At 41.7% G+C, this 15,339-nt stretch overlaps 1 protein-coding gene and 1 pseudogene across 2 annotated transcripts in view; both read left to right on the top strand.

The window, feature by feature from the left end:
• The window catches only part of ARMH3 (armadillo like helical domain containing 3), a 170,878-nt gene that overhangs the window by 114,493 nt on the left and 41,046 nt on the right, over positions 1 to 15,339 (top strand). The gene's annotated exons all lie outside the window — the stretch shown is intronic.
• LOC115285808 lies at positions 12,425 to 12,962 on the top strand (annotated as a pseudogene).

The raw sequence follows: 15,339 nt of genomic DNA, 5'->3' as shown, positions 1-15,339 counted from the left end.
CACAATTTAAGAGCCATCTCCTACATTTACCATCTCAATGGTATCATCATCTCTTCAGCTGCCTAACGTAAAAATCTTAAGTTTGCTTTAGTGTCTTCTCTCTCCTTCTGTCTCCTGCCCCAATCAGTCAGTAGGTTCTTTCACCTTTACCTCCTAAATGTTTCTCAAGAAAATTCTCCATTTATTCAAGGCCTCATGACATTACAACAGCCTCCTAACTATTCTCTCTGCTTCTAGGCTTTCCCTCATAACAGCCACTATTCGTTTTATTCATTCAGTAGAGTTGAATTTCAGAAGTGCTGTTCTTGACACTGCTTTTGAGAGTGTATGTTGGTATCACCACTTTGAAGACAGTTTGAAAATATCTAGTAAAGTCCAACTTACCTAAGCTTTATAACACAGTAATTTCATTCCTAGATATTTTTCCTTGAAGAACTTTCCCAAATGATCACAAGGGTATATAAATAGAACACATTATTATTATTATTATTATTATTATTTTGTTTTGAGAAAGAGCTTGAGTAGGGAAGGGGAGGCAGAGGCAGAGAGAGAGAGAGAATCTCAAGCAGGCTCCATGCCCAACACGGAGCCCAACATGGGGCTTGATCTCACCACTATGAGATCATTGATCTGAGCCAAAATCCAGAGTTGGATGCTTAATTGACTGAGCCACCCAGAATGGATTGTGGTATATTTACACAATTAAATATTATACAACACTGAGAATGGATTAGAGTTTCCCGAAGGAATAAAATTTTCAAATATAATATTGAATAAAAAAGTAAATTGCAGAATGTATGATAACATGTACATAAGGTTTAAAAACACAAAAAATATGTTATTTAGAGACACATTTATATTTAATAAAAGAGTAAAGCAATGTATAGGAATAATAAGTACCAAAATCAGAAGAGTGTTTACCTGTGGGACGAGAGAGACCATATGGAGTGAAGAAGAGGCACATGGAAGTTTTGAAAGGTAGTTGTAATGCTTTCTTAACAAGTTGGATATAGGGTACACAAACATTCACTATATTCTTTTCTGCATCTTTTTTTATATCTGAAATATTTTATTAGAAAAATCACCAGATTAAAAAACTTTTTTAATGTTTATTTATTTTTGAAGGAGAGAGAGACAGAGTGTGAGGTGGGAAGGGACAGAGAGAGAGGGAGACACAGAATCAGAAGCAGGCTTCAGGCTGTCAGCACAGAGCCTGACTCGGGTCTTGAACTCACAGAGCGCAAGGTCATGACCTGAGCTGACGTCAGATGCTTAACTGACTGAGCCACCCAGGCACCCCAGAAATCACCAGATTTTAAATCTTGTGTGATTCCCATCATTGATAAGGATCAGATAATGTCCGAATTTCTTCACATTGACACCTTGACCCTAGCCTACCTTTCTGGCTGTGTTTACTATCACTGTCCCATCGATCTTAAGATCTGACCCCATTAGGCATAGTCAGAGTGTCAGATTTCATACCTCTTTGCCTTTGCATGTGCTTTTACCTAGAATGTCTTCCCATTACTCTATCTAATAAAATTTTATGTTTCAAAACCTAGCCTAGATGTCACCTTCCTTGAAGGTGAAAGCTTACAGAAAGCTTACAGATTCTTTGAGGCCGAATGATTCATACCTACATTGCCACGGGACTTGGTACATTTCTCTCTTAGAGCACTTATGGCCCTGTGGTAAGGCTGTTTACACATTATGTCCATTTCTAGATGGTGACCTCCTAAGACAGAGACCATGCTCTTCTTCTATAATCTCTGCCTCTAGCAAAGTGCAGTATGGTACAATAAATGTTGGTTGAGTGAATAAAGGGATGCCTAGAATGAATGGTTCCATCTTCCAAGGACTTACATTGCCGCCATTGTCTCGCAGAATTATCAGCTGACCTGAGGGTCCTCAGCTAAGGAACTGAATATTGAGATGCCTAAGAAGTGCTTATAGGGTGGTCCTTCTGATGATGCTCCCCAGTGGCATCTGTGCAGCTCCATTACAAAAGCCTGCGTCAGATCCTAATAGACAATAGGAAACGTAGTCTTAGCTCCTGAACTGACCTGACATGCCAGGAAGTAGGCTTCGAATTGTTACCAGAGAGACCGGACCCCTTTCTCAATGATGAGCTGAATTGTTTATCCCAACACAGTAGAATTTACTGACTTCTAGTTTCCTCCAGAGTAACAAGAGGATAGCCAAAAGGTTTTTAATTATATGAAATGGGGCTTTGAAACAACTAAACCCACTTTGAAATGAGTTATTGATAGCATTATGCATTGTTTTCCTTCCTCTTTTTTAAGTAACAAGTCAAGGCAATTAATGCTATTTTTATGTTGCAGATTCACTGAATTTTAAAGATGATTTTAAGGATGCCTTAAAAAAGCCTCTCATTGGCTGAGTGATGGGTTGCTGTTCTTTTTGTAAGCCAGAGGACCCGCAGAAGGAATCTGTGTGTTCCGAGGCTGTTTCACATGTTGCTGTTCGAAGTGTTTGGATGCCTGCTGCCCTTGGCAGTAAGGTGTTTTTTTCAGGCTCTTCATGAGGGTAAAAGTTCTCTTGTGTGTTTCTTACAGAGGACCTTCCCAAATGTTTATTATTGTCTTATAAGCCAAAAGAGAACTGAGGAAGCTGCTATAATTAACAGGCAGCTGCAAAGCAGAGCCATTTAGTCCCCTCAGTATGGTTTGGTGGAGATGAGAGAATAGAGGCTTCGTGTAGCTCTAAGTGAAGCAGCTGCATCACCAGCTGGAGACTGACACCCTGTCGAGGGTGGGCACACGCAGCTGAGAGCCATCCACTCCCACGTGACTGCCTTCAACTTAGTTGCTTTGTGTTTACATTTAGTTTAGTGGAGAGGAGGTATAGAACTTGCCGGAGCCCATGGCCATGAGCGTTTTTGTGTCAGCACTGAGCAAAAAGGTGCACACAGGACCCTGGCAGGCAAAGGCCTCAAAGGCCTCATGACTTTTACAAAGGTATCCTGCTGGAAAAGACTTAAAACAAGACCCTGGGAAAAGAATGTATAACTTTCTCTTTGGGGTACTGGAAAAAATTGGCTGGCTGTTTTTTGAATGCATGAACCTAATGTAACTGTTTAAAAAAATTTTTTTAATGTTTATTTATTATTGAGACAGAGAGAAACAGAGCTTGAGTTGGTGAGGGGCAGAAAGAGAGGGAGACACACAATCCAAAGCAGGCTCCAGGCTCTGAGCTGTCAGCACAGAGCCTGATATGGGGCTCGAACTCACAAACCACGAGATCATGACCTGAGCCGAGTCAGACGCTCAACCAACTGAGCCACCCAGGCTTCCCAAACCTAATGTAACTTATCTAGTAAGGTTTCTGTAGTCTGATTTAGTAAAAATTGGATAGTAGTCTCCATTCTTATAAGAAAATGTACCAGAATCTTCGCACCTTTACTTGCCTGATTAAATTAATATTTGAAGGCTCCATTCATGCACCATCTCCTTTAGGATGCCTTTCCTAAGTCCCCAAGTTAGACAGAATATCCCTCCTCAGTGCTCCCATGAGACCTTTTGTCTACTCTTTGTCTAGCCCTTAGCACACTGTAATTAAATTACCTGTCTGTGGTGTGTGTCTTCCCACTAGTCTGTAAATTCCTTGCTATCTGGAATCAAATTTCCTTCACCTCCCCCACTGCCTAGCATAGTATCTGCATGTAGTGAGTAATTAACTGTTTGTCAAACAAACTGAACTACTGAGTCACAGGCTGTGCTAGCAGACCCTTTGCTTCAGATACCATACACCTTTCTTCTAGGGACAGAGTCGTCCTTCACTATGTGGGGAAGCAGTCAGTTTGACAGTAAGGGAGGAGAAAGTAGAGTTCTCTTTCTTAAATAGTGCATGTATGGGACACCTGAGTGGCTGAGTTTGTTGAGTCTCCTGACTACTGATTTCAGTTCAGGCCATGATCTTATGGTTCGTGAGTTGAAGCCGTGCATAGTGCTCTGTGCTGACAGTGCAGAGTCTGCTTGGGATTCTCTCTCACTCCCTCTCTCTCTGCCTCCCCTCCCCCATGATAAATAAACTTTAAAGAAAAAAATAATAAAAAAATAAAATGGTGCATAGAGGATAAACAAAATTCTCTAATCACTTAAAAATTGTTTTTGAACATTCACTTATTTTTAAGAGACAGAGACAGCATGAGTGGGGGAGGAGTGCAGAGAGAGAGAGAGAGAGAGAGAGAGAGAGGGAGGGAAGGAAGGAAGGAGGGACAGGGAGACACAGAATCTGAATCAGGCTCCAGGCTACAAGCTGTCAGCACAGAGCCCGACATGGGGCCCGAACCCACAAACCATGAGATCATGACCTGAGCCGAAGTCGGAAGCTTAACTGACTGAGCCACCCAGGGGCCCCTTTAATCACTTTCAAACTAAAATTCTCCTTTTGGTAGTGTCACCTTTTCAGAAGGGGAAAATCTTACCACTATTTCTGGTGCATTGGAGAGAAAGCAGCTAATAACTTCTTTGTGAACATAAAACAATTATGCTCTGCCTCCCGTAGAGACAATCTGCCAGAGCCAACCGCCTCACCCTCTCCGCACGGGCTTCATTTTCTTACTCCGAAATTTCATAGACTCTCCCCCAAAGACCGTCAACTCATTGCACTATTATGATGAATGTTTGGAGCTGGCTCTCACCCTGGCTCTCACTGCTTTGCTAGCTATTACTGGAGGTGCTGTCAAAGAATCAGGCCCCAAATTTAACCTCCCAGTAAGTCCTCTCCTGGGCAGCCCTGCTTGGGTCTGCGCAGTTGTCCTCTAGTTTCCCCTCCTCCTCCTGCCTCCCACTGCTGTTGAATGTAAGGAAACTGCAGGCCCTGTTGCAAACAAAAAGCTGTGGCAGAAAGTAAAGTGCAAATCATTTTCCACCATGGCTCTTTGTTTGTTCTTGTCCTGGGCCTAGAGGGAAGCTCAAATCCGGGAGTGCCTGCTCTGTACTTTGAGACCTCCACCAATTTTAGTGCAAGCCCATTCCGTCTCATTTCCTCAGCTGGCTCATCATGTCTCTCCCAGCAATTACTTTTCAGACCGCCTCTTTACAATGAGTTAGATTTATTAGCTTTTGAACACAGGAGCCTTACCTACTTAGCTGTCCACTCTTATCCACTTCTTGAGTGACGGACACAAGGCCTTTGATGAGTTTTGAAAATGTTATATGAGTTTGGAATTCATTCTCATGGGTACTCTTGGGAGCCTTCTTCGTATGAGGTTTCTTTTGAAAAGAAGCTATCTGGGTCTCTGAGACAGGAGGCTGCGTTTAGTCAGTTTGGGGGCTTTCATTTTGACTCTCACAACTATTTGCAGAAAGAAATAGGGCCAAAAGATGTACCAGGTGCCATTTGTAAATCATAGAATAATTGGTAAATGCTCATTTCCTCTGGCAAACAGTGAATTTTGTTCAATAACAGATACTGATTAGGTTGTTGAGAAAATCTGGCTCTTTACCTACGGCATTAACTCTGAATGAAGCTGATTTTACAGCTGCCATTAACATCGCAGAAGGAGTATTCCTTAGTAGCATCCCTTTTCCTGTGGAGAAAGTATTTTGCAATGACATTTTAACTTTTTCTCTTTTCAGTAAGAGAGATACTATGAACTTCACTTAAGCAGAATGGTTTAATGCTTTGAGCAACTTGTTTATTCTGCTCTTCTTATTTACTCAACGATCTCATTCTCCCTACCTTACTCACCGGACTGCTGCCCAGCTCCCCTGCCTTCTCCCACACCTGTCCGCTCTTTCTCAGGGCTCCTCTTTTGAGCCAGTCCCACCTCCTGCCCCCACTCTTCACATCCAGGCATCTTCTAGGAAACCACTTGTGCTGGGGCCTCTCTGAAGTCCGAAGTCACTGTCAGAGCCACACGAAGGGCAAAGCACTCCTTCATAGTTGGCAGGCCAACCACCAGGGCCGAGGAGCACGGCGTCTCAGTGGTTAGCACCTGCAGGCTTGGAGCTGACCGTGCACTGTAATAAGATTCATCTCTGTTCACTTAACTGATGTGGGCTTTATGGTAAATGTTCGCTTGCTTAATTACTTTGGCAGACTTGCTGATTGCCTTTCCTGAGGAGTTCTAAAAGGTCCCCCCGGGATGGAACACAAACCTCTTTCCATGTCTTTTAATTTCATTCTTTACTTGTAGTCCTTGAAAACCAGTATGTGCTCCATATGGTCACCATCCCCTCTCTCCTGTGCACGAACATCGGGACCACTCCTTTCTAGTTTGGTGTCCGTATGGCCGACACTGGACCACTCAGAAATCTTGACAACTTTCTTCCTCCTCTGTCCACACGAGACTCCCGAATCCTCCTTCCCCGCCACTAGGTGTATGCACGGCTCTTCTAACTTAGGTTTCCATGTGTGTCTTTTTCTCTAATAAGTATGGGATCCACAGAAAATTTCCATCTCTTCAGTCTAGCATGTGATCAACGAAAACAGTTTCCCTCTGTTTTTGACATGATAGGAAAAGCAGCCTAAATTAGTCAATTGCTGATTTTTTGTTGTTGTGAGTCTTCCTGCTCCCCTGTGCTCAAAAGTTAAATATCCTTTGAGGCGCCTGGCTGGCTCAGTGGGTGGAACATGTGACTCTTCATCTCAGAGTCATGAGTTCAGGCCCCACATTGGGTGTAGAGATTAGTTAAAAATAAAATCTGTTAAAAAAGAGTTAAATGCCTTATAATTGATTAATTGGGCTAATGGGAGTGATGTGTAATTAAAATATATCAAGGTTTTGATTCATGCCAGGTTTTTAAAAGTTCTTGAGTCACATTCAAGGGATTGGAACTTTCACCATTAATTAAAATTAGATCACTTCTTGCAATTTTAAGCTGATCCCCACTGCCTCAGAAGCCTTCCCAGATACATACAGGATTTTCTTATGTCCTGAAGTGAGATAGAAAATCCAATAGACCCTTTCGCATGGCCTATTTTGTTCCTTTATATTTACTAGATGTTTCTGAGGATGTAGATGGGCCTTGCCCCTGGACACAGAAAATCCAGGGCTATAGTATTTGTAAAGGCTATCAAAGGTTTGTATTCCGTGTCCCCAGCACTCCTGGCCTGCAGCTGGAATCTGAAGCACAGAGTAATGGGATCTGAGCAGGGATTGGCTAATCTTGTAGGTGTTTTATCCCTGGAAAAAGAAAGTTTTGGAGCCTCTGTTCATTTATTGAGAGAAAGGATTAATAAACGGTAGGCGTTCCTAAGGGGAATGGATTAAGTGATGTCTTTTACGGAAATGTAGATGGTTCATTTTACTTTTGTGGTTCCTTCAACTCCTATGGTTTGTTCTTCTCCATTGACATTCATTGTGATTGTAGAAACAGTGGGAAAATGTCAGGCGGGTATCTAAAGCAGGAAGGAATTCCATTCCTCTCTTACACCAGAGCTAGAGGAGATAATTTAGCCAAAGCGTACAGCCCATGGCATCTTACTTGGCTTAAATCTATGGTTTGGGGACACAGTAAGTAGAAATTAGCTCATTTTTCAAGCAAAGTAGCTATAACCAATTGCCTAATTTCCAGCAGGTGATGAGGTGGAAACCTACATTGGGCAAAGTCATGCATCAAGGTAGAAAGCCCAAACTGCCAAAATGCGTAGTCATGCACACAGCTTCAGAAAATGAGGCAGCTGCCCTTCAGGCCACGTGCACATCCATTTCATACACATTAACTCTTTCTTGTTTCCCTCCAGTTAATGAATTGTGAACCTTCATTTGTTCAGTGCAGAGGCTGGATGAGAATGTAGTCCAGTAGGTGAATAACTTACCTTGTATGTCACTTGTTTTTCACCTAGAAATCAAGAGAGATGCTGACCCAAATCACTCCCTAAGTTGAAATATCCGGATTATGATGCTGTAGTCATTGATGCACATTCTTTGCTCCATTCCCTTCAACTAACAAACTTGTGTACACAAATAAATCAAATTCTCCTTAGTAAGGAAGAGGTTCACCGGGTAGAGCAAGTTGATTCACTGGGTAAAGCAAGCAACTAGGTGCCGTGACCTAGTGCTCATCCTTCCTGGTGGTTGCCAAAATGCCTTCTTTGGTAAGATTGAAATGAACCCACATATGTGTCTCTGGTCCTGAAAAGAATGGCCGCAGGAACAGCAGTATAACAAAGGGTTAAAGCTTAGTACATAGGAGATGAGTTAGAGGAACACTTTTCACAGGTCAGTTGCTGAAGTTTTGACTAGATAGTTTCAAAGTGAAAAGGTTAGAAGGTATTCTTACTTGAGGTTTATTTTGCTTAATGTTAATCAGCAGAGTCTCTGAGGCTTGTAATGCACTGCTGTTAACAGGCATCAAGGGAAATTGAGTTTTTTGGTTGTTGTTGAACGGGCTGGGCTGAAGATGCGTCGACTCCACGAAGAAGGAAGCTTATTACTACATGAAATGGGGGTATGAGAGGCAATTCGGTTGGTAAAAAGAAATGATAGTTTAAAATTAAATAATTCCAGGTGCCTGCCTGGGTCAGTTGGAGGAGTGTGTGACATTTGATCTCAGGGTTATGAGTTCAAGCCCCACTTTGGGTAGAGAGTACTTAAAAATAAGTAAACGTAAAAAATTTAAGTAAATCAACCTCAGATGAACCATGTTATCTGCTGTCACATGTTATTCAGTCCTACCTTTACCCTTTCTCAGAAGCCAGCCTTTTACCTATATGTTTGAAAAATTCCCAGGTAGAAGCAATTATAAATATGGTTTTCTTATCTTTAATCCCAGGTATCTGAGGATACGCTCTGTAATACAGATCACTGGACTGCTTTTTTAGGTCTAGATAAGCTACTTGTGGGGGAAAAAAGTTCACTGTAGGTCAGTGTATATGGTATATAGGAAAACAGAGAGGAAAGCTTTGGAAAGGAAATCCAACCAGATGAAGAAACTGGCACTAGAGAACATGGTCTCTTGCCCAAAGTCATACAACCTAGAAGTGGAAGAACCAAGATTTTAACTTGGGTCTAATGCCTCTAAAGCCTTGCTTTTCATATTGTATATACCATGGTGTTCAGAGAAGCAGTGGTGTTTTAACTGGGCCTTCAAGGGAAAAATAAGACTTCTGCTTTTTAGGCATAAAGAAAAATAGCATTCCCTGTGAGGAAAACCATGTAAGTAAAAGCATGACATCCAAATGTACATGTTTAGCAAGTATTTGAAAATACAAGACTATAGTTCTTATGATGTTGGGCTTCAGATCCAAATTTATTTTTATCAGGCTTCAGATATGCACCTATATTCAGACTCTTTAATATATAGCTAGTAGCCTTATAGGACTAATTTTAGTGTGCAGCTTCTAAGAATATTCTCAGCGTGTACCATCTTGAGTATACGTGTTATGTTTCCTCCTTCCTCGGAATAAGAACTATGGAAAGTTTTTCTGTAAGCAACCTTTGTCTGTTCTTCTCCTTTCTGCCCAAAGGATTTACATAGCTTTTAGAGATAGGCTGCTTGCTTCAAACGTCTCAGTAAGGAAACAATCACCATGTTCTGGGCTTCTGGTTGAAGCTATGATTTATTTATTGTTTCATAAAAGATCCTCAGCTGCTTTGGTCTGTGGGAGATAGCTAGGATTGTGAGAATTTGCATCTTTGGAGGATTTGCTTTAGATTCCCCCTGGATATGAGAAAGAATCTACATTTTCTCTTAAGCTACATTACCTTCATGGTGAAGGTTATATTCCCATGCATTTCTTGAGTGAGCTGGGCATTAACTATGTGTCTCAGCCATCATCCACCCAGTGCTAGGGCAAAGAAAGCTGCTTTGCAGAGTCATGAGTCAGAGAGAATAAGTTAAAAATGCAGCAAGAAATCCCTAGCCAGTTTGTGGCTCAGCCTTGCTGTTCCATCTGTCCACTTCCTTTTGCTTCAGTTTGTATAAGTGACCCCTGTCTTTGACAATCAGAAGTTGGCAGTTGCATTAGAGGGCGGCCCAGATTTTTGCCTCAAAGGTGCTTTAGGTGCAGAGCTGCCTCTCTGTGGCAGTCTTCAGCAATTCCCCTTTACTATGACATTGTCTGTTTCTTTTGGCTTTCCTCTTTGGGACTTCCTAATTCAGTGGCATTAGGAGACCCAGTAACAGAATGTAAAACACTCCCTTACTCCTTTTCTACTCTGGTACCTCAAACAAACAAAAATTTAGGCTTACTTTCAGAAAATACCAGATTACTTTAATAAGAATGCCTGGGGTGCCTGGGTGGCTCAGTCAGTTAAGCGTCCGGCTTCAGCTCAGGTCATGATCTCACGGTTTGTGGGTTCAAGCCCCACATTGGGCTCTGTGCTGACAGCTAGCTCAGAGCCTGGAGCCTGCTTCAGATTCTGTACCTCCCTCTCTCTCTGACCCTCCTCTGCTCACGCTCTCTCTGTCTCTCAAAAATAAAAAAATTTAAAAAATAAAAAAAAAGAAATGCCAGAAAGCTTTTCTTTGGCCTCCTGGTATGATTTAAGAGAAAGTTCTACTGTCTTCAGTGACAACTGTAGTTCCTTCTTTGAAGGACAGCTGTTCATGTCCAAGCCACCTTTTCTCTTGGGATGGGGATAAAACATTGTTATTATTATTTTCATACTTTCCTAGAACTGGTAATCACAGATCTCCTTAATTGCATTAAGACTGAACAAAAACCTTCTTAGACTTTGATTTATTCATTTAGTTTTAAAAATTGAATCTCCCAGTATGCCACGCAATTTGCTAAATCTTGGGAATATAGTGATGAATAACATAAATTCGGTCCCTGCTCTCATAGAGCATTTAGTTCCAATTTGAATAAAGGTGGAGGTTTGGTTAGAAATTATATTCCCTTTCCCCACAAAGTTTGACTTCTGATTCCTTTTCCTTTCCTCAGGCCTTATTGCTTTAAATCTTCCTAGTCCTGGATGGATGGCTGTCTCAGTAATGTAGGTAGCTCCAGCCATTAAAAAAAAAAATGTTCAAGAGTGTTGAGAATAAGAGAGCCTTCCTTCTCCGCTACCAGTCTACCCCCAAAGTTTTACTCCAGGGGATTTTTTGTTCAACAGCCAAAAGTTGACATCATTTGTCAGATGCAGGCCTTTTAATCTAAAGGTATCAAGCGGTGCCTGGGTGGCTCAGTCGGTTGAGTGTCCAACTTCTGCTCAGTTCATCTCATGGTTCATGAGTTCAAGCCCTGCATGGGGCTCTTTGCTGACAGCTCAGAGCCTGGAGCCTGCTTTGGACTCTGTGTCTCCCTCTCTCTCTCCCTCTTCCCCCCCCTCAAAAATAAATAAATATTTAAATTAAAAATAAAATAAAATAAAATAAAATAAAGATATCAAGCATATTACCAGCAGTTGAACTTTTCTTATCTCCCAGGAGGGTTGGTCCTCTCTCACCCATGTGGCTTCCATTGCCAGTTTCACCCACATGTCTGCTGCTACTCACACTGCACCCCAGAGGCTTCTATAGAAGTTCCTCAAACTCTCTCTGCTTTGTGATGTGCAAACTAGTCAGTGGCCCAGCGAGCTTCTTTGCCTCCTGCCACCAGCACTAGCATATGCGGGCTCTAGGAAAGTTATCTTCACGAGTGAAACACCTTGGGATCTGTGAATTCTGTGTAGAATTGGTTCCTGGGGAAAGCGGCTTACTTAAGAACTACTGGAGTCAAGGAGGCCTCAATCTTAAAAACAACAACAACTTTATTCATATATGTTACACCTCACCCATTTAGCATATCCAACTCATTGTTTCAAAATTTATCATCAGGTTGTATAGCCATCCCTACAATCTAATTGTAGAATATTTTGTTCCCAGGAGCGCCTGGGTGGTTCAGTCGGTTTAGCGTCCGACTTCGGCTCAGGTCATGATCTCGCAGTCCATGGGTTCGAGGCCCACGTCGGGCTCTGTGCTGACAGGTCAGAGCCTGCAGCCTGCTTCAGATTCTGTGTCCCTCTTTCTCTGCCCCTCCCCACTCATGCTGTATCTCTCTCTGTCTCTCTAAATAAACATTAAAAAAAAAAGAATATTTTGTTCCTACCACAAAGGTACGCTATACCCATTAGCAGTCAGCTTCCATTCTTCCTCTAATAACCCCTCAGCCCCAAATAACCACTAATTTATTTTCTGTCTTCATAAATTTGCCTCTTCTGGACCTTTCCTATAAATGAAATCATATAGGAGTGCCTGGGTGGCTCAGTTGGTTAGGCATCAAATTCTTGATCTTGGCTCAGATCATGAGCTCATGGTTTGTGAGATCAAGCCCTGCATTGGGCTCTGCTTTGGCAGCACAGAACGTATTTGGGATTCTCTCTCTCCCTCTCTCTTTGTCCCTCCCCTTGCCCCTCCCCTGTTCACATGCATGTACTCTCTTTCTCTCAAAATAAATGACTAAGCTTTGGAGGAAAAATATGTTTTAAAAAAGGAATCATATAGCTTCTTTTCGGCCGGAACCGCCATCTTCCAGTTAATTCGCCAAAATGACCAACACAAAGGGAAAGAGGAGAGGTACTCGCTACATGTTCTCTAGGCCTTTTAGGAAACATGGGGTCGTTCCTTTGGCAACGTACATGCGAATCTACAAGAAAGGTGATATTGTGGACATCAAGGGAATGGGCACTGTTCAGAAAGGGATGCCCCACAAGTGTTACCACGGCAAGACCGGGAGAGTGTACAGCGTCACCCGGCACGCTGTGGGCATTGTTGTAAACAAGCAAGTCAAGGGAAGATTCTTGCTAAGAGAACTAATGTCCGTATCGAGCATATTAAGCACTCAAAGAGCCGAGACAGCTTCCTGAAGCGTGTGAAGGAAAATGATCAGAAGGAGAAGGAAGCCAAGGAGAAGGATACTTGGGTCCAACTGAAGCGCCAGCCTGCCCCACCCAGGGAAGCACACTTTGTGAGAACCAATGGAAAGGAGCCGGAGGTGCTGGAGCCCATTCCCTATGAATTCATGGCATGATAAATGTAAAAAGAAATAAAAGACCTCAAGACTGTAAATGTTTTCATGTTTAATTGAGTAGCAGTGTGATGTCCTCTCCCCCAAAGAAATATTTAAAGCAAACTTTAATTGTGTCTAAATTCATTGGATGATTTCTTTTTTCCAGTTTTGTGGGTTTGGAGGCGCCAGGGTGACTCAGTTGGTTGAGTGTCCGACTTTGGCTCAGGCCATGATCTTGCAGTCCCTGAGTTTGAGTCCTGCATCAGGCTCTGTGCTGACAGCTCAGCCTGGAGCCTGCTTCTGGTTCCATGTCTCCCTCGCTCTCTGCCCCTCTCCCACTTACATTTTATCTCTCAAAAATAAATATTAAAAATTATATGGTGGGGTTTTTTTTTTCTTGCTGAAAGATGTGAAATGGTTTATCGTACAACAGAATATGCTCAGTTGATTAGGAACTGCCAGGTAGTACTTATAAAATATTTAATAGGTTGAAAATACTCCCTCCGAATTGCTAAGGAAAAGGAATTTTAAAAATAGGTAAAAGGTTATCTGTTGTGATTGCACTTAAGCTCAGTTGAGTATTCCTAATTGTATTGAGTCTTAAATAGCTGGGGGTTTTTTTTGTTTACATTTATTTTTGAAGAGAGAGACAGTGTGAGTGGGGGAGAAGGAGACACAATGCAAAGCAGGTTCCAGGCTCTGAGCAGTCAGCACAGAGCCTGACGTGGGGCTCGAACTCATAAACTTGGGAGACCATGACCTGAGCCAAAGTCGGACACTTAACCGACTGAGACACCCAGGCACCCCTTAAATACCTATGTTTTTAAGATAAAGAACTTCCCTTCAAATCCTATTATTGAAAAACACTGTTTAAGACACTGTGATTCCTACTAAATTGTTTTCCCTGTTATTTCCTGTTAGTGTTTTTTGCATGGTGTTAGGAAAAATTGAAAATGCTCTCTATTGCCACAGGTCCTTTGCATTTGCCTTTGCCTAAAAATACCTACACTTTTCTAAAGTTGGTGAATTTATGATTGTCTTTTGTTCCCTTTTCATATAAGTGAACCTTCCCTATAAAAGCATTGTAAGAAGAGGAATGAAAGTGTTTGGAATCAGAGGAGAAAATCTGGTTTGGGATGATAGAATAAAATCCCTTAATGTCAAAAAAAAAAAAAAAGGAATCATATAATATGTGACCTTTTGTGTCTGACTTCTTTCATTTAGCATAATACTTTTTTTTTAAAGTTTTAATGTTTATTTTTGAGAGACACACACACATATACACACACAGAGCATGAGCAGGGGAGGGGCAGAGAGAGAGAGGGAGACTCAGAATCTGAAGCAGGCTCCAGGCTCTGAGCTGTCAGCACAGAGCCCAATGTGGGGCTCGAACTCATGGAGCCACAAGATCATGACCTGAGCTGAAGTTGGATGCTTAACCAACTGAGCCACCCAGGCGCCCCTTAACATAATACTTTTAAGGTTAGGTCATGTTGCAGCATTGATCAGTACCTCACTCCTTTTTATGGCTGAGTAATACTCTATTACAGCTATAGCACATTTTGTTTATCCATTCTTCAATTAAGGGACATCTGGGTTGCTTCTGCATTTGGGCCATTATGAATAATGCTACAGTGAACATTTGTGTACAAATTTTTGTATAGACATAATGTCTTCTTTTCAGTATCGAGAATGGGTCATGTGATAATTCTATATATTAATATTTGAGGAACTGCCAAACCACTAAAGTAGCCGTACCACTTTATAACCTCACCAGCGCTGTATGAGAACTCTAATTTTTCCATTTCCTTGTCAACACTTATTACTGGTTTTTTTGATTATTGCCTTCCTAGTTGGTGAGGTTTCTTGCCAGATGTATGACTTACAAATATTTTCCCCATCCTATGAGTTGTCTTTTCACTTTCTTGATGGTTTCATGTGTGGCACAGAAATTTTCTAACTTGAGGTTGTTTTTCTTTTGTCATTTCCACTTTTGGTATCCTAAGAAATCATTGCTTAACCCAAAGTCACAGAGATGTGTGTGTTCTTCTAAGGTTTTTATAGTTTTTAGATCATACATTTAGGTCTGTGATCCCTTCTATGTTTATTTTTGTATTTGGTGTGGGGTAAGAGGCCAACTTCAGTCTTTTGCATGTAAATATCCAGTTTTCCTAGCACTATTTCTTGAATAGACGATTCTTTTCCCATTTATCTTGCCACCTAGACCAAAGGGACATCTTTTTTGGTCATCTTTGTCATATCTTGAGTTTTTCATAATGGCTATGCTTCCTCATTCTTCGCCCACTCAAACCGTCCTCTTCTTCCTTTCAGGTCCCCTTTTCTAAAATATTTTACAGCATAAAAGCTTTCAGTTGGCCTAAGATAGGTTTTGTTTAAATACTTGAAAGGCTGTGATTAGATGAAAATCAATCTTAA

Source organism: Suricata suricatta, chromosome 2 (assembly GCF_006229205.1).
Source record: "Suricata suricatta isolate VVHF042 chromosome 2, meerkat_22Aug2017_6uvM2_HiC, whole genome shotgun sequence".
NCBI lineage: Eukaryota > Metazoa > Chordata > Mammalia > Carnivora > Herpestidae > Suricata > Suricata suricatta.
The sequence above is the reverse complement of the archived record's forward strand: the minus strand, read 5'-3'. Positions and strand labels throughout refer to the sequence as shown.